The sequence below is a fragment of the Notamacropus eugenii genome, chromosome 3 (genome assembly GCF_028372415.1).
Source record: "Notamacropus eugenii isolate mMacEug1 chromosome 3, mMacEug1.pri_v2, whole genome shotgun sequence".
In the NCBI taxonomy this organism is placed as follows: domain Eukaryota; kingdom Metazoa; phylum Chordata; class Mammalia; order Diprotodontia; family Macropodidae; genus Notamacropus; species Notamacropus eugenii.
In genome coordinates, this window is record NC_092874.1 from 26583123 (window position 1) to 26596221 (window position 13099).

At 40.0% G+C, this 13099-nt stretch overlaps 1 protein-coding gene across 2 annotated transcripts in view; it reads right to left on the bottom strand.

Annotated features, from left to right (window-relative positions):
- Positions 1-13099, bottom strand: part of CMC1 (C-X9-C motif containing 1) — a 99224-nt gene that overhangs the window by 1916 nt on the left and 84209 nt on the right. The window lies entirely within an intron of this gene.

Genomic DNA, 13099 nt, shown 5'->3' on the forward strand with positions numbered 1-13099 from the left:
ATCACAAAAATAACTTTAACTTAATTTTAAATAATATTGTATTCAACAGTTTAAGAGTGTTCAAGGTAACATAATTATTAGGTGCCATGCTAGTAACAGTTCATACTCTAAAGGAACTAATAATCTACCAGATTAGATGGTTTCATTCTTGTCCTTCAGTGTGAGCAACTGTGGCTGATCAGACCAATACAAACTCAGAAGGCTCTAGCACAGGTCAAGTACAAACAGTCCACATGAATATTTGGAATAGAGATGGTTCTAAATTTGTGTATTTGTTACTTTTGAGCTACCGCAATTCTGCTTCACTCATATAGCATAGTGTCTTTTTTGAGGTGAGCATGCCATGCTGGGAGGTCCTGTACCAGTGTCTCACATGTCACTCAATCGATTCCAGAGTTCTTCAGAGAGACCTTGAGAGTGTCCTTGTATTGCTTCTCCTGACCTCTGTGTGAGCACTTACCTTGTGTGAGTTTTCCATAAAATAGTCTTCCTGGCAAGCGTATGTTTGGTATTTAAACAACATGGCCAGCTCATGGGAGTTGCACTTTCTGCAGTAGAGTCTGAGTGCTTGGCAGTTCAGCTGGAGAAAGGACCTCAGTCTCAGTATCTGTATACTTACATATGTGTGTTCATATACTTTGTGCATGTGTATTCACATATATATGTACATAAACATATATAGGCAGGAGAACAATTTGTCCCCAAGTACAAATAACACAAAGTAAGATGCAATAAAACCCAGGAGAGATCCCAAGTGTTACAGGTCACTGAAAGAGGGGGAGAGCTCTATTTCACCTGCAGGGATAAAGGCAGGCAGGAAGGCTTTAGGAAAATGATGGTCGCTGAGCTGAATGTCAGAACAAATAAATGCCCACACAAAGATAAAGCAGGAACAGAGAGGAGGGGATGCATGCAAGGGGAGAAGCAGGATGCCTCGATTGGATCTATGCTGACCAGAAGTTTTCAGAAAGGCTTGCTCTACCTTGATAACCAGAAACACCTTGGTCTAGCAGAACTAACACAAAATCATTAGATTTTATGGGTTCTAGCAGAGAAAGTATTTACTCTGAAGTGTTGCTAAGTACATGTAAAAAATGCCCTTTCCCTCATGTAAAGTATCAACCTCCAGTCCAGCAAAAAGCCCTGCTTGATACTGACAGCCAATTCTCCAAATCTAATTCTTGTTAAACTGAGAAATTCACAAGAGACGGCCTTCGTGCTGCCTCATTTCTGTACCATTTACGAGCAGACGACTAAAGACCGGCAGCCATGCATGGTTCTGGGTCCTGAGCCAATCGGATAAAGGCCTATCTTTATATGTTCTCACTTGACCAAATCAGCTCTTCAGGAATAACTGTGACTGTTTGTAAGGTCTTTGTCACTTGTTTAGCAACAAGCTTTTAATTAGGATCTTTCCTTTGTACCACACAGCACATTAGCGCACTTTCATATATCCACAGTGATGGTGCTAATGCTGCCAACTAATTCCTCAAATACTATTTGGCAACAAATCCAATTTAAAATTCTTCTGCCTTTCATTACTCACAGGGCCAAATAACGTTACCATGTTAAAAAGCCAGAACATACTATTCTACATGCAAATAACTGAAATGATAATCACTATGAAAGACACGTCTCTCAGAGGCTGCAGACTGAGAGCAGTCTGACCTGCCTTGGTACAGGAAGGAAATCTCAGGTCAGGACCAAAACAGACACTGAAGGCTCTGGATAGCTGCTGCCAGGCAACGGCATTTCTAGAGGACAATCAATACTGAATGAGTTGAAAAGCCAATAAATACCAAGAATTTGTAGAATTTGTCTAATTGCGGATCTTCACACACTTAGAACCATCCTACACAGAGAACTGCCAGGTTACTTTTCTTAAATCTCGAGAATGAGATTTTGCACCATATGACTTCTTATGGTAACAACGTTTTGCAAAACACCGTAAAAAACCCAGCTCTGTTACCAGCACCTTCTAATCCTATGTTTGAAGAAAAAAACACTGAGAGGTAAAATAATCTCACGTGGAATTAGTTTACTTGTAGTAAGGCAAAAATGGAACAAAATTGTTAAGTCTTCAGTCATATCCCCTGGACCACAGCACACCAGTACCGATCATGCAGTTTTCTTGGCAATGATATGTGTGGTTTGCCATTTCTTTCTCCAGTGGGTTAAGGCAAACAAGAGGTTCATCCAGGGTCACACAGCTGGTAAGTGTTTGAGGCCACATTTTAATTCAGTTCTTTCTCATTCCAGGCCCAATGCTCTATCCACTGAGCCACCTTGTTGCCTTCCATAATCTCAGATTTTTAGAACTAAAACATTTCTAGATTAACCCTTCACTTTACAGAAGCAGATGTTACATGACTTTTACAGGCAGTGGGGTGGTACAGTGGATAGCATGTCAAGCCTAGAGTCTGGAAGACCTGAACTCACATGCTGCCTCAGAGATTGACTTGCTGGGCAAGTCACTTCACCTCTGTCTGCCTCGGTTTCCTCACCAAAATGAGGATAATTATAGTCTCTACAAAGCAGGGTTGCTGTGAGAATCAAATGAGATGATATTTGGAAAGTGCTTAGCGGAGGATCTGGTACACAGCAAGCGCTTAATAAATACTTGTTTTCTTCTTTCTCTCCTCGTACACAGTCAAATAAAGCAAATACTGTGTACATTTTGTATTTTTATTTTTGTAACTAAAAGGAAAATCTCTAGAAAAAAGTCATAAATGTAATAAAGGGAAAATGCAGAATTAATCTGCTTGATCTGGAGCACTTTTACTCAGTATTCTAACAAGATTACAGTGATACGCAAATGAATAGCTCATCATCAAACATTCACTGATCTGGCTACATGAACGAATGAAAAAGCACAGCATTGGATGTGGGGTCAAGAAGACCTGAGTTCAAATCTGGACTCAAATACCAGCTGTGTAACCCTGGGCAAGTTATTTAACTTTTCCCTCAGTTTCCTCATCTGTAAAATGGGGATAAAAGCAGCCACTTCCCAAGGTAGTAGTAAACATCCAATGAGATAGTGTCTGTAAAGCACTTAGCATAGTGCCTGGCACACAGTGGGCATTATGTGAATGTGAGGTGGTAGTAGTAGTAGTAGTAGTAGTAGTAGTAGTAGTAGTAGTAGTAGCAGTAGCAGTAGCAGTAGCAGTAGCAGTAGCAGTAGTAGTAGTAGTAGTAAAGTGCTCACTATGTCCCAAGCACTGGGTGCAAAAATCTAAATAAAGCCAGATAATCAGAGCACCTACTATGTGCTAGGTACTGTGCTAAGCCTAAATGCCCAGCATCACACAGCTAATTAAGCATCTGAGGACAGATTTAAGCTCCAATCTTCCTCACTCTAGGCTCAGCAAATTATCCACTATGAGACCTAGCCACTCTGTGAAAGTCCTAAGAGTGCAACCACAGGAGAGATGGTCAGACCCCAAAGACCTGAGGATACATCAGTAATACTGGGCGGGGAGGCACATGGGATGGCCTGAAGGTGCTGATGGTAAGAGTTCTAGTGATCTTCCTTGTCACACAAGGTAAATGAGTTAGTGAATCCATATCCAATCACACTCGATGGCTTCTGGGTAGCCTGAAGTCAGGGGAACAGATAAAGAAAAGGAAGGAAGGATACCCCTGGCTGTGGCAGGAATCCAGTCCTCTCAGAAGGGTTCCATATGTTACCATTTATCCTATCCAAATGGCAAAATAACTGAAATAAAACATTATCTTTTGTTAAGTAAAGAATAATTCATTGAAGTTGGTTGATTTGAGTAGCAATGCTTTCTTACAGAAAAAAAAACTGCACTTAACTTAGATCTTTCTTGTCAATTACCACGTCTGCACGGCGCCCTATGGACACACCCCCTTCTCCTGTTCTCTTCCACAGCATTTGGTCGTCAACACTTACACTGTTTTTCCAACACGATCACTATAAACCATTCAGATATGAGGCCAGTTCTGAAGCGAGTTGGTATCAAGTGAAATCTTACACTGTTTCATCACTGACTGTGCTGACCCTTTTGATCCGTCATCTTATCCATCTGCACACTTGACCCTAGTGGCCACAGGGTTTCATTTTTATCAAGATTAATAACTGTCAGGAGGTCCTGATGATTAAGTTTTAATAAGAAAATGAATAACATTTCCCTGAACTTAGCATATGCAATGGATTCTGTTTGGAATAATCTTTGTGGCTAAATATCTTGACCATTCTTAAAAGAAAACATCTAAGTGTTAATAAAATGACTTGTTAGGGGCAGCTATGTGGCACAATGGGCACACTGGCCCTGCAATCTGGAGGATCTGAATACAAATTCATCCTCAGACATTTGACACTTACTAGCTGTGTTAACCCTGAATACCTTGAAAAAAAATTATAATAAAATGAGTTGTTCTTTACTGAGATGTATAAAAAGTAGTGATCCAGTTCCTTAATTATAAAGGGAAAAATGATGTTTAAAAATAAAATGCAGTTGGTAACATTTAGGAAGAGGGAGGAAAAGTGCTGATTTTTAATAAGCTCACTTTTATATATAATTTAAACTCCGTATTTTTATTTTAAAATGTTATTTTATTTGAAAATATGTATAGCCAACACTCTGAATTCAAGTCCCAGTAGACACCCAGCCTGGGTGCTCTGTTGTTTTCCATAATAATCTTCCCTTCTGGAAGCTGTGAAATAAAAAACAGCTGAAGCCAACAGGAGGTCACTCTCACTTGTTAGCTTTATTAGTTTTGATTGGTTAAAGGCATGATGTCCTAGTGAAATAAAGCCAGAAGCAACAGATTTCTGACTTCTCAAGGTTCAATGTGGTATATAAATGGTCATGTAAATAGGAGGCACGGTTACCACATGACCACGTAGCTTCCAGTTAGTTATCTCTAATGTGCTGCTCCTAACAGAGGAAAGAACAGGGCAAGTTCTGACAAAAAAGGCAGCCTTCCAGCCTCCAGACATTGTCATTACTCTGATCTGAGCCTTTAGCATCTCTTTGGGAGCATGGGTCACTTTAGGAAGTACTCTTAGGGTTAGGAAGGCATTGCTGATCCAGGAGGCAGAACATGAACATTCAAGGGGACAAATCAAATTCAGTTGTGAAATGTTCCTTATTAACATGCAATTTCTATTGTAACTTTAATTATAACCCTCAGTTACTGAAACTGCAATGGAAATTAGCCTTACTATGCACTATTAGTACTAGTTACTTACATGGTGCAGCGTAATTCCCTTGTAACACCAACTGTCAGGGGATAAGGATAACCACTTGTTCTATTTCTTCCTCAATGTGTCCTTCAAAGGCTGCCTGAGCAGCCTTTCCAAGAACAGCTCTAATCATATGCCTTTCTCCACTCAAAAGGTTATACAATAGATTTTACACAACAGATTTTAAACTCCTGATCTTGGTATTCGAGAATCTTAGTAAAAATGACTCATTTTTTACTTTTTATCACAAGACCATGGCACACAGTAAATACTTAATAAATGCTTGTTACTTGAATCTGGTTCCAAATGATCATCTGACACTTATTTTATCCTATTCCCCCTTCACACATTCTACATGTCAAAAAGAACCCATTGCCTCCCAGGGAAGTCCATTCATATATAAGTTTTTGAATAGCTAACTGTTAGAAAAACTTTCCTTTACACAAAGACAACAAAATCATCCTTTCCAGTGATAATCATTCTAATTCTCTTTTCTGGTGCCTAGCACACAAATAGACTCTTTACATTTGAAAGTTCTTCAAATACATGAAGACAAACCGTCATGATTTCCCCTCTCTACCAGGGTAGGTTTGTGTGGCTCAATGAAACTATAAGCTATGCTGTGCAGTCACCCAAGATGGATAGGTCATAGTGGAAAGTTCAGACAAAAGATGGTCCAGTGAAGGAAATGGGGGACCACTCCACTATCTTTGCCAAGAAAACTCCATGGACAATATTAAAATGATTGAAGATATGACAACAGAAGATGAGCCCCTCAGGTTGAAGGGTGTTCAACACACTACTGGGAAAGAGCAGAGGACAACTATAAGTAGCCCCAGTACTAATGAAGGGTCTGGAGCAAAGCCAAAAGGAAGCTTAGATGAAAATATGTCTGGTGATGAAAGTAAAGTCAATATCGCAAAAGATCAATACTGTATAGGAACCTGGAATATAAGATCTATCAACCAAGGTAAGCTGAATGTGGTCAAATAGGAGATGGAATGTTTAAACACCACCATCTTGGGTGTCAGTAAACTTAAATAGATGGGAATGGGTAAATTTCATTCTGGTGATCACTACATATACTACTGTGGGCAAGAGTCTTTTAGAAGAAATAGAGTAGCCTTCACAGTCAATTAAAGGAGTAAGAAAAACATTACTGGGGTAGAATCTCAAAAATGACAAAGCTATCTCTTCAAATCCAAGAGGAACTGTTCAACATCACAGTAATACAAGTCTATGCTCCAATCATAACACCAAAAAAAGATGTCACATTCATCACAGAGGATTGGAACACTAAAGTAGGAAATCAAAAGATAATTGGAATAAGAGGCAAGTTTGGCCTTGTAATACAAAATATAACAGGGCAGAGAGAGAGTTTTGTCAAGATAACATGCTAGTCATAGTACACACTCTTTTTCAACAACCCAAATACGCCTCTATACATGAATATCACCAGATGGTCAATATCAAAATCAGACTGATTATAAACTTAGCCACCAAAAGTGGATAAGCTCTACACAGTCAGTTAAAACAAGACCTGGAACTGACTGTGGCTCAGATCATGAGTTTCTTATTGCAAAATTTAGACTTAAAGAAAGTATGGAAAACCATCAGATTGTGTAAGTATGACCCTTATGAACATCCCTTATGAACATTAAGTGGAAGTGTGAATAGGTTTAAAGAACTAGATCTGGTAGATAGCATGCCTGAAGAACTGTGGACAGAGGTTCACAATACAATGCAGGAGGAAGCAACAAAAAACATTCCAAAGAAAAACAACAAGAAAGTAAAATGGCTTTCTGATGGGGCTTTACAAATAGCTGAGGAAAGAAAGAGAAAAGGAAAGATATATTCAACTGAATGCAGAATTCCAGAGAACAGCATGGAGAGATAAGGTTTCCTTAAAGGAGCAATGCAAAGAAATAAAACAAGATTATGGGAAAGAAAGATAAGAGATCACTTCAAGAAAAGTACAGATATCAAGGGAACATTTCATGCAAAAACGGGCATGCTAAAAGACCAAAATGGTGGGGACTTAACAGAAGTAGAAGTGATTAAGAGGAGGCAGCGACAATACACAGCAGAACTACATGAGAAGGATCTTGACCACAATGGCACGGTTACTGACCTAGAGCCAGACATCCTGGAGAATGAAGTCAAGTGGGCCTCAGGAAGCACTGCTCACAGTACAGTTAGTGGAGATGATGGAATTCCAGCTGAACTATTTAAAATCCTGAAAGATGATGCTGTTAAAGTACTGTACTCAGTATGCCAGCAAATTTGGAAAACTTAACAGTGGCCAATGGATTGGAAAAGATCAGTTTATGTCCCAATCCTAAAGAAAGGCATTCAAATTACCAAACAATTGTGTTCCTTTAACACACTGAAAAGATTATGCTTAAGATGCTACAAGTTAAGCTTCAGCGATATGTGAACAAAGAAAAACGAGAAGGGCAGGCTGGTTTTCTAAAGGGCAGAGGAACTAGAGACTGAATTGCTAACATTCACTAGACTATGGAGAAAGCAATGAAGTCCCAGAAACATATCCACTTCTGCTTCATTGACTTCACTAAAGCCTTTGACTGTGTGGACCACTACAAAATGTGTCAATTCTTCAAAGAGAGGGGAGTAGCAGATGATCCTATCTTCTGAAGAACTGCAGGTGGATCAAGAAGTACCAGAGCTGGGGAGGAGCCAAGATGGCGGAGTAGAAAGATACACATATGCTAGCTCCAAACCCACAACCCATAAAATATCTGTAGGGAAGAACTCCCAACAGGTTCTGGAGCAGCAGAAGCCACAGAACAGCGGAGTGGAGGGGATTTCTGTTCCGGGGAGCCCTGGGGAGCCAACGCAAAGTGTCCGTCGCGCCCTGGACCTGGAGCAGAGCCCAGCCCTGCCTTGGCCGCACAGCACCGGGAGGAGCAGATCCCAGCAGACTTCAGGGGCAGAATCTCCTGCAGCTGCACAGGTCCCTCCACCCACAGGTGCTGAAGGTCGATGAGGGGGTCTCTTTGGCTGGCGAGAGGGGAGTGGGGTGTCCCCCATGGCTCGGGCCCCCTCAGGAGGCGGAGGCTGAGGCAGGGGCGGAGGCAGCAGCAGACAGGGGCTCCCCAGGCAGACAGGAGCTCGGATCCATTGTTTAAGGTCTCTGCATAAACCCCCTGAGAGAACTGAGCCCCGTGTGGCAGCCCTGCCCCCACCTGAGCACCTGAACTTAATCTCACACTGAATAGCAGCCCCGCCCCCACCCAAAGCCCTGAGGCTGGGAAGCAGCATTTGAATCTCAGACCCCAAGCCCTGGCTGGGCAGATCTGGAGGCGCGGTGGGTGTGGAGAGGACACTCAGAAGTCAAGTCACTGGCTGGGAAAATGCCCAGAAAAGGGAAAAAAAAAAAAAATAAGACCATAGAAGGTTACTTTCCTGGTGAACAGATATCTCCTCCCTTCCTTTCTGATGAGGAAAAACAATGCTTACCATCAGGCAAAGTCACAGAAGTCAAGGCTTCTGTATCCCACACATCCAAAATAAACATTCAATGGGCTCAGGCCATGGAAGAGCTCAAAAAGGATTTTCAAAATCAAGTAAGGGAGGTGGAGGAAAAACTGGGAAGAGAAATGAGAGAGATGCAAGAAAAGCATGAAAAGCAGGTCAACACCTTGCTAAAGAAGACCCAAAAAAATGCTGAAGAAAATAACACCTTGAAAAATAGGCTAACTCAATTGGCAAAAGAGGTTCAAAAAGCCAATGAGGAGAAGAATGCTTTCAAAAGCAGAATTAGCCAAATGGAAAAGGAGGTTCAAAAGCTCACTAAAGAAAATAGTTCTTTCAGAATTAGAATGGAACAGATGGAGGCTAATGACTTTATGAGAAACCAAGAAATCACAAAACAAAATCAAAAGAATGAAAAAATGGAAGATAATGTGAAATATCTTATTGGAAAAACAACTGACCTGGAAAATAGATCCAGGAGAGACAATTTAAAAATTATGGGACTACCTGAAAGCCATGATCTAAAAAAGAGCCTAGACATCATCTTTCATGAAATTATCAAGGAAAACTGCCCTGATATTCTAGAACCAGAGGGCAAAATAAGTATTCAAGGAATCCACTAATCACCTCCTGAAAGAGATCCAAAAAGAGAAACTCCTAGGAACACTGTGGCCAAATCCAGAGTTCCCAGGTCAAGGAGAAAATATTGCAAGCAGCTAGAAAGAAACAGTTCAAGTATTGTGGAAATACAATCAGGATAACACAAGATCTAGCAGCTTCTACATTAAGGGATCGAAGGGCATGGAATAGGATATTCCAGAAGTCAAAGGAACTAGGACTAAAACCAAGAATCACCTACCCAGCAAAACTGAGTATAATACTTCAGGGGAAAAATTGGTCTTTCAATGAAATAGAGGACTTTCAAGCATTCTTGATGAAAAGACGAGAGCTGAAAAGAAAATCTGACTTTCAAACACAAGAATGAAGAGAAGCATGAAAAGGTAAACAGCAAAGAGAAGTCATAAGGGACTTTACTAAAGTTGAACTGTTTACATTTCTACATGGAAAGACAATATGTGTAACTCTTGAAACATTTCAGTATCTGGGTAGTTGGTGGGATTAGATACACACACACACACACACATGCACGCACGCACATACAGTGACAGAGAGCACAGAGTGAATGGAATAGGATGGGATCATATCTTTAAAAAATGAAATTAAGTAGAGAGAGAGACATATATTTGGAGGAGAAAGGGAGAAATGGAATGGGGCAAATTATCTCTCATAAAAGAGGCAGGCAAAAGACTTTTTAGTGGAGGGAAAAAGAGGGGAGGTGAGAGAAAAACATGAAGTTTACTCTCATCACATTTGACCCAAGGAAGGAGTGAGATGCACACTCATTTTGGTATGAAAACCTATCTTACAATACAGGAAAGTGGGGAAGAAAGGGATGGGGGGGGGGGATGATGGAAGGAAGGGCAATGGGAGGAGGGAGCAATCTGAAGTCAACACTCTTGGGGAGGGACGATCATAAGAGAGAATAGAAGCAATGGGGGACAGGATAGGATGGAGGGAAATATAGTTAGTCTTGCAAAACACGACTATTATGGAAGTCATTTGCAAAACTGCACAGATATAGCCTACATTGAATTGCTTGCCTTCCCAGAGGGAATGGGTAGGGAGGGAGGGATGAAGAGAAAGTGGAACTCAAAGTTATAGGAACAACTGTCGAGTACTGTTCTTGCTACTGGGAGATAAGAAATACAGGTAATGGGGTATAGAAAGTTATCTGGCCCTACAGGACAAAAGAGAAGATGGGGACAAAGGAAGGGAGGGATGATAGAAGAGAAGGCAGATTGATGATAGGGGCAATCAGAATGCTTGGTGTTTTGGGGTGGGGAGAGGGGACAAATGGGGAGAAAATTTGGAAACCAAAATTTTGTGAAAATGAATGTTAAAAATTAAATAAATAAATTTAAAAAAAAAAAGTACCACAGCTGAACATGGAATTGATTGGTTTAAGATTGGAAAAAAAGAGTAGGGCAAGGCTGCATATTGTCACCTAATATAGTTAATTAATATGAGTAGTACTTCATGGAAAGTGCCAGGCTGGATGAATCAAAAGTCAGAATTAAGATTGCTGGGAGAAATATCAACAATCTCAGATATGCAGATGATTACACTGTGATGGCAGAAAGTGAAGAAGAATTAAAGGCCTCAATGAGGGTGGAGGAGGAAAGTGTAAGAGCTGGTTTGAAGCTTAACATCAAAGATCTTGGCAACTAGTCCCATCACTTTCTGGCAAATAGAGGGAGAAGAAATGAAAGCAGCGTCAGATCTTATACTCTTAGACTCAAAAATCACTGCAGATTATGATTGCAGCCATGAAATTAAGACACTTGTTCCTTGGAAGGAAAGTTATGGCAAATCTAGACAGCATACTCAAAAGCAAGAAACATCAGCTTGCCCACAAAGATTTTTACAGTCAAATCTATGGTTTTTAAAGTAGCAAAGTATGGCTGTGAGAGCTATACAATAAGGAAATCTGAGCATCAAAGAACTGACAGAATCACTGGAAAAAAATCCTGATGTTGGGAAAGATTGAAGGCAAAAGGAGACAACAGAGGATGAGATGGACAGATAGTACCATGGAAGTAATGATCATGAGCTTGGACACACTTTGGGAGATAGTGGAGGACAGAAGAGCCTGGTATACCGCAGTCCATGAGGTCAGGAAGACACAGACATGACTGGACAACTGAACAACAACAACATCTCTCACCCACCAAAGTATAATACTCCCTAAGTTAAACATTCCCAATTCCTTCAATCAATCCCATCAAGGCTTTCTTGGCTTTCTTGCTCAGGCTGCCCTCCAGCTCATCAATGTACCTCTGAAAAACGTGGGGCCTAAAACTGAGCATGACATTTTCTGCATGTGGTATGACCACGAGGACTACAGCACCATGATCACATCCCTAGTTTTAATCAATCAATCAATAAGAATCATGACATACGAAAAGTCCAAGAGACGTAATTTCTAGGTAATTAACAATTATTTTATTAATTATAGCTAACAAATAACAAAAGAATAGTCATTTGGCTTTCATAAACCAAAGACAAATCATGGAGGGAGATCAATACAAAAACAAAACAAGTTTATAAAATCACATTTTTGATGAAAAAAAGACCTGTCCTACAAAAAAACGGAAGAAAAATACCTGCTTATTAATCACTTGTACTGGTCTGTACAGACAATTCACATTTTATTTTAAAGGCCTAGAGACATTTACATACGAACAAATGAGCAGCCCTGGTAGTAGGGACAACCAAGAGGCAGCTGCTCTGAGCCCATCTGAACAAGAAGAGTCAACAGACACTTGCCAAAGGGCAGGAAGGACACACCAACCACTTTGTGAAACTGAAAAGCCTCCATTTGGGCTGTGACTGAAGAGCTACTTCTCTCTGGTTTATCAAACTGAAGAACACAATATTAGTAATATCCGATTTCGGTGAAATCCCTTCTGGCATCACTCTGATTTAAAAAAAAAACAAATATGAATGAGCTTTGAAAAAGAATCATGAGCATCAACCTCAGTCAATGACACCAAAATCTGAGAACCCGGCACCTTGAAAAACTCCCCTAATCTCCTTATATTATTGTTGCTGTTTTTGTAACACATGTAAGAGTTGGAAAGAACTTTATCAAAAGTGCGTGTGTGTTATGCTTTTTTATATTTTAAGGTTTGTATGTTGAATAAAATGTGGCCTAAAACAATTATTTGTTTAGATTGTTCTATAACAATTTGAAATAAAAAGTGGGGAGAGCATTGTTTCATAAAGTTTGTAAGCTACAAATACGTAATAAGTGTTTTTTGGAGGAAACCAGCATATTAGATTTTGTTTACCAAAATTAAAATCATTGAGAAAACAACAGATAATTTGATGCTTTTTACTTCCATACCAATATTAAGTTCAGGTTTACATACTTCACATTCAAACAAACACAAGTAAAGTAATATGTCTTTGCCATATGCCTAAGCTCTGATGGTGACAGTGGCAGATCACACGCTTTTTAAGATCTTACATGCACCAATTCAAAAATGACCTCGATTGTATATATCTTATTAAGTAATTGCTGAAACACAATTGGTTGAAGTTAATTTGCAGTGTCGGTCATGCTTTTGTTGACTTGGGTCTGAACTTTATTTTCACTGGAAAAAAACAGATGTGTTTATACAAAAGATGTTTTTGAAAATATCCAATAAATTCATCCTCCTAAGTCTTATCCCCCCCCCCAAACTGTCTTGGGGTACACCCAGAAGCTTGAAAAATTTTGCACAAAAATTATTCTCCTTGACTAACAAACATTAGGAGTGTGGAGGTGGCCCC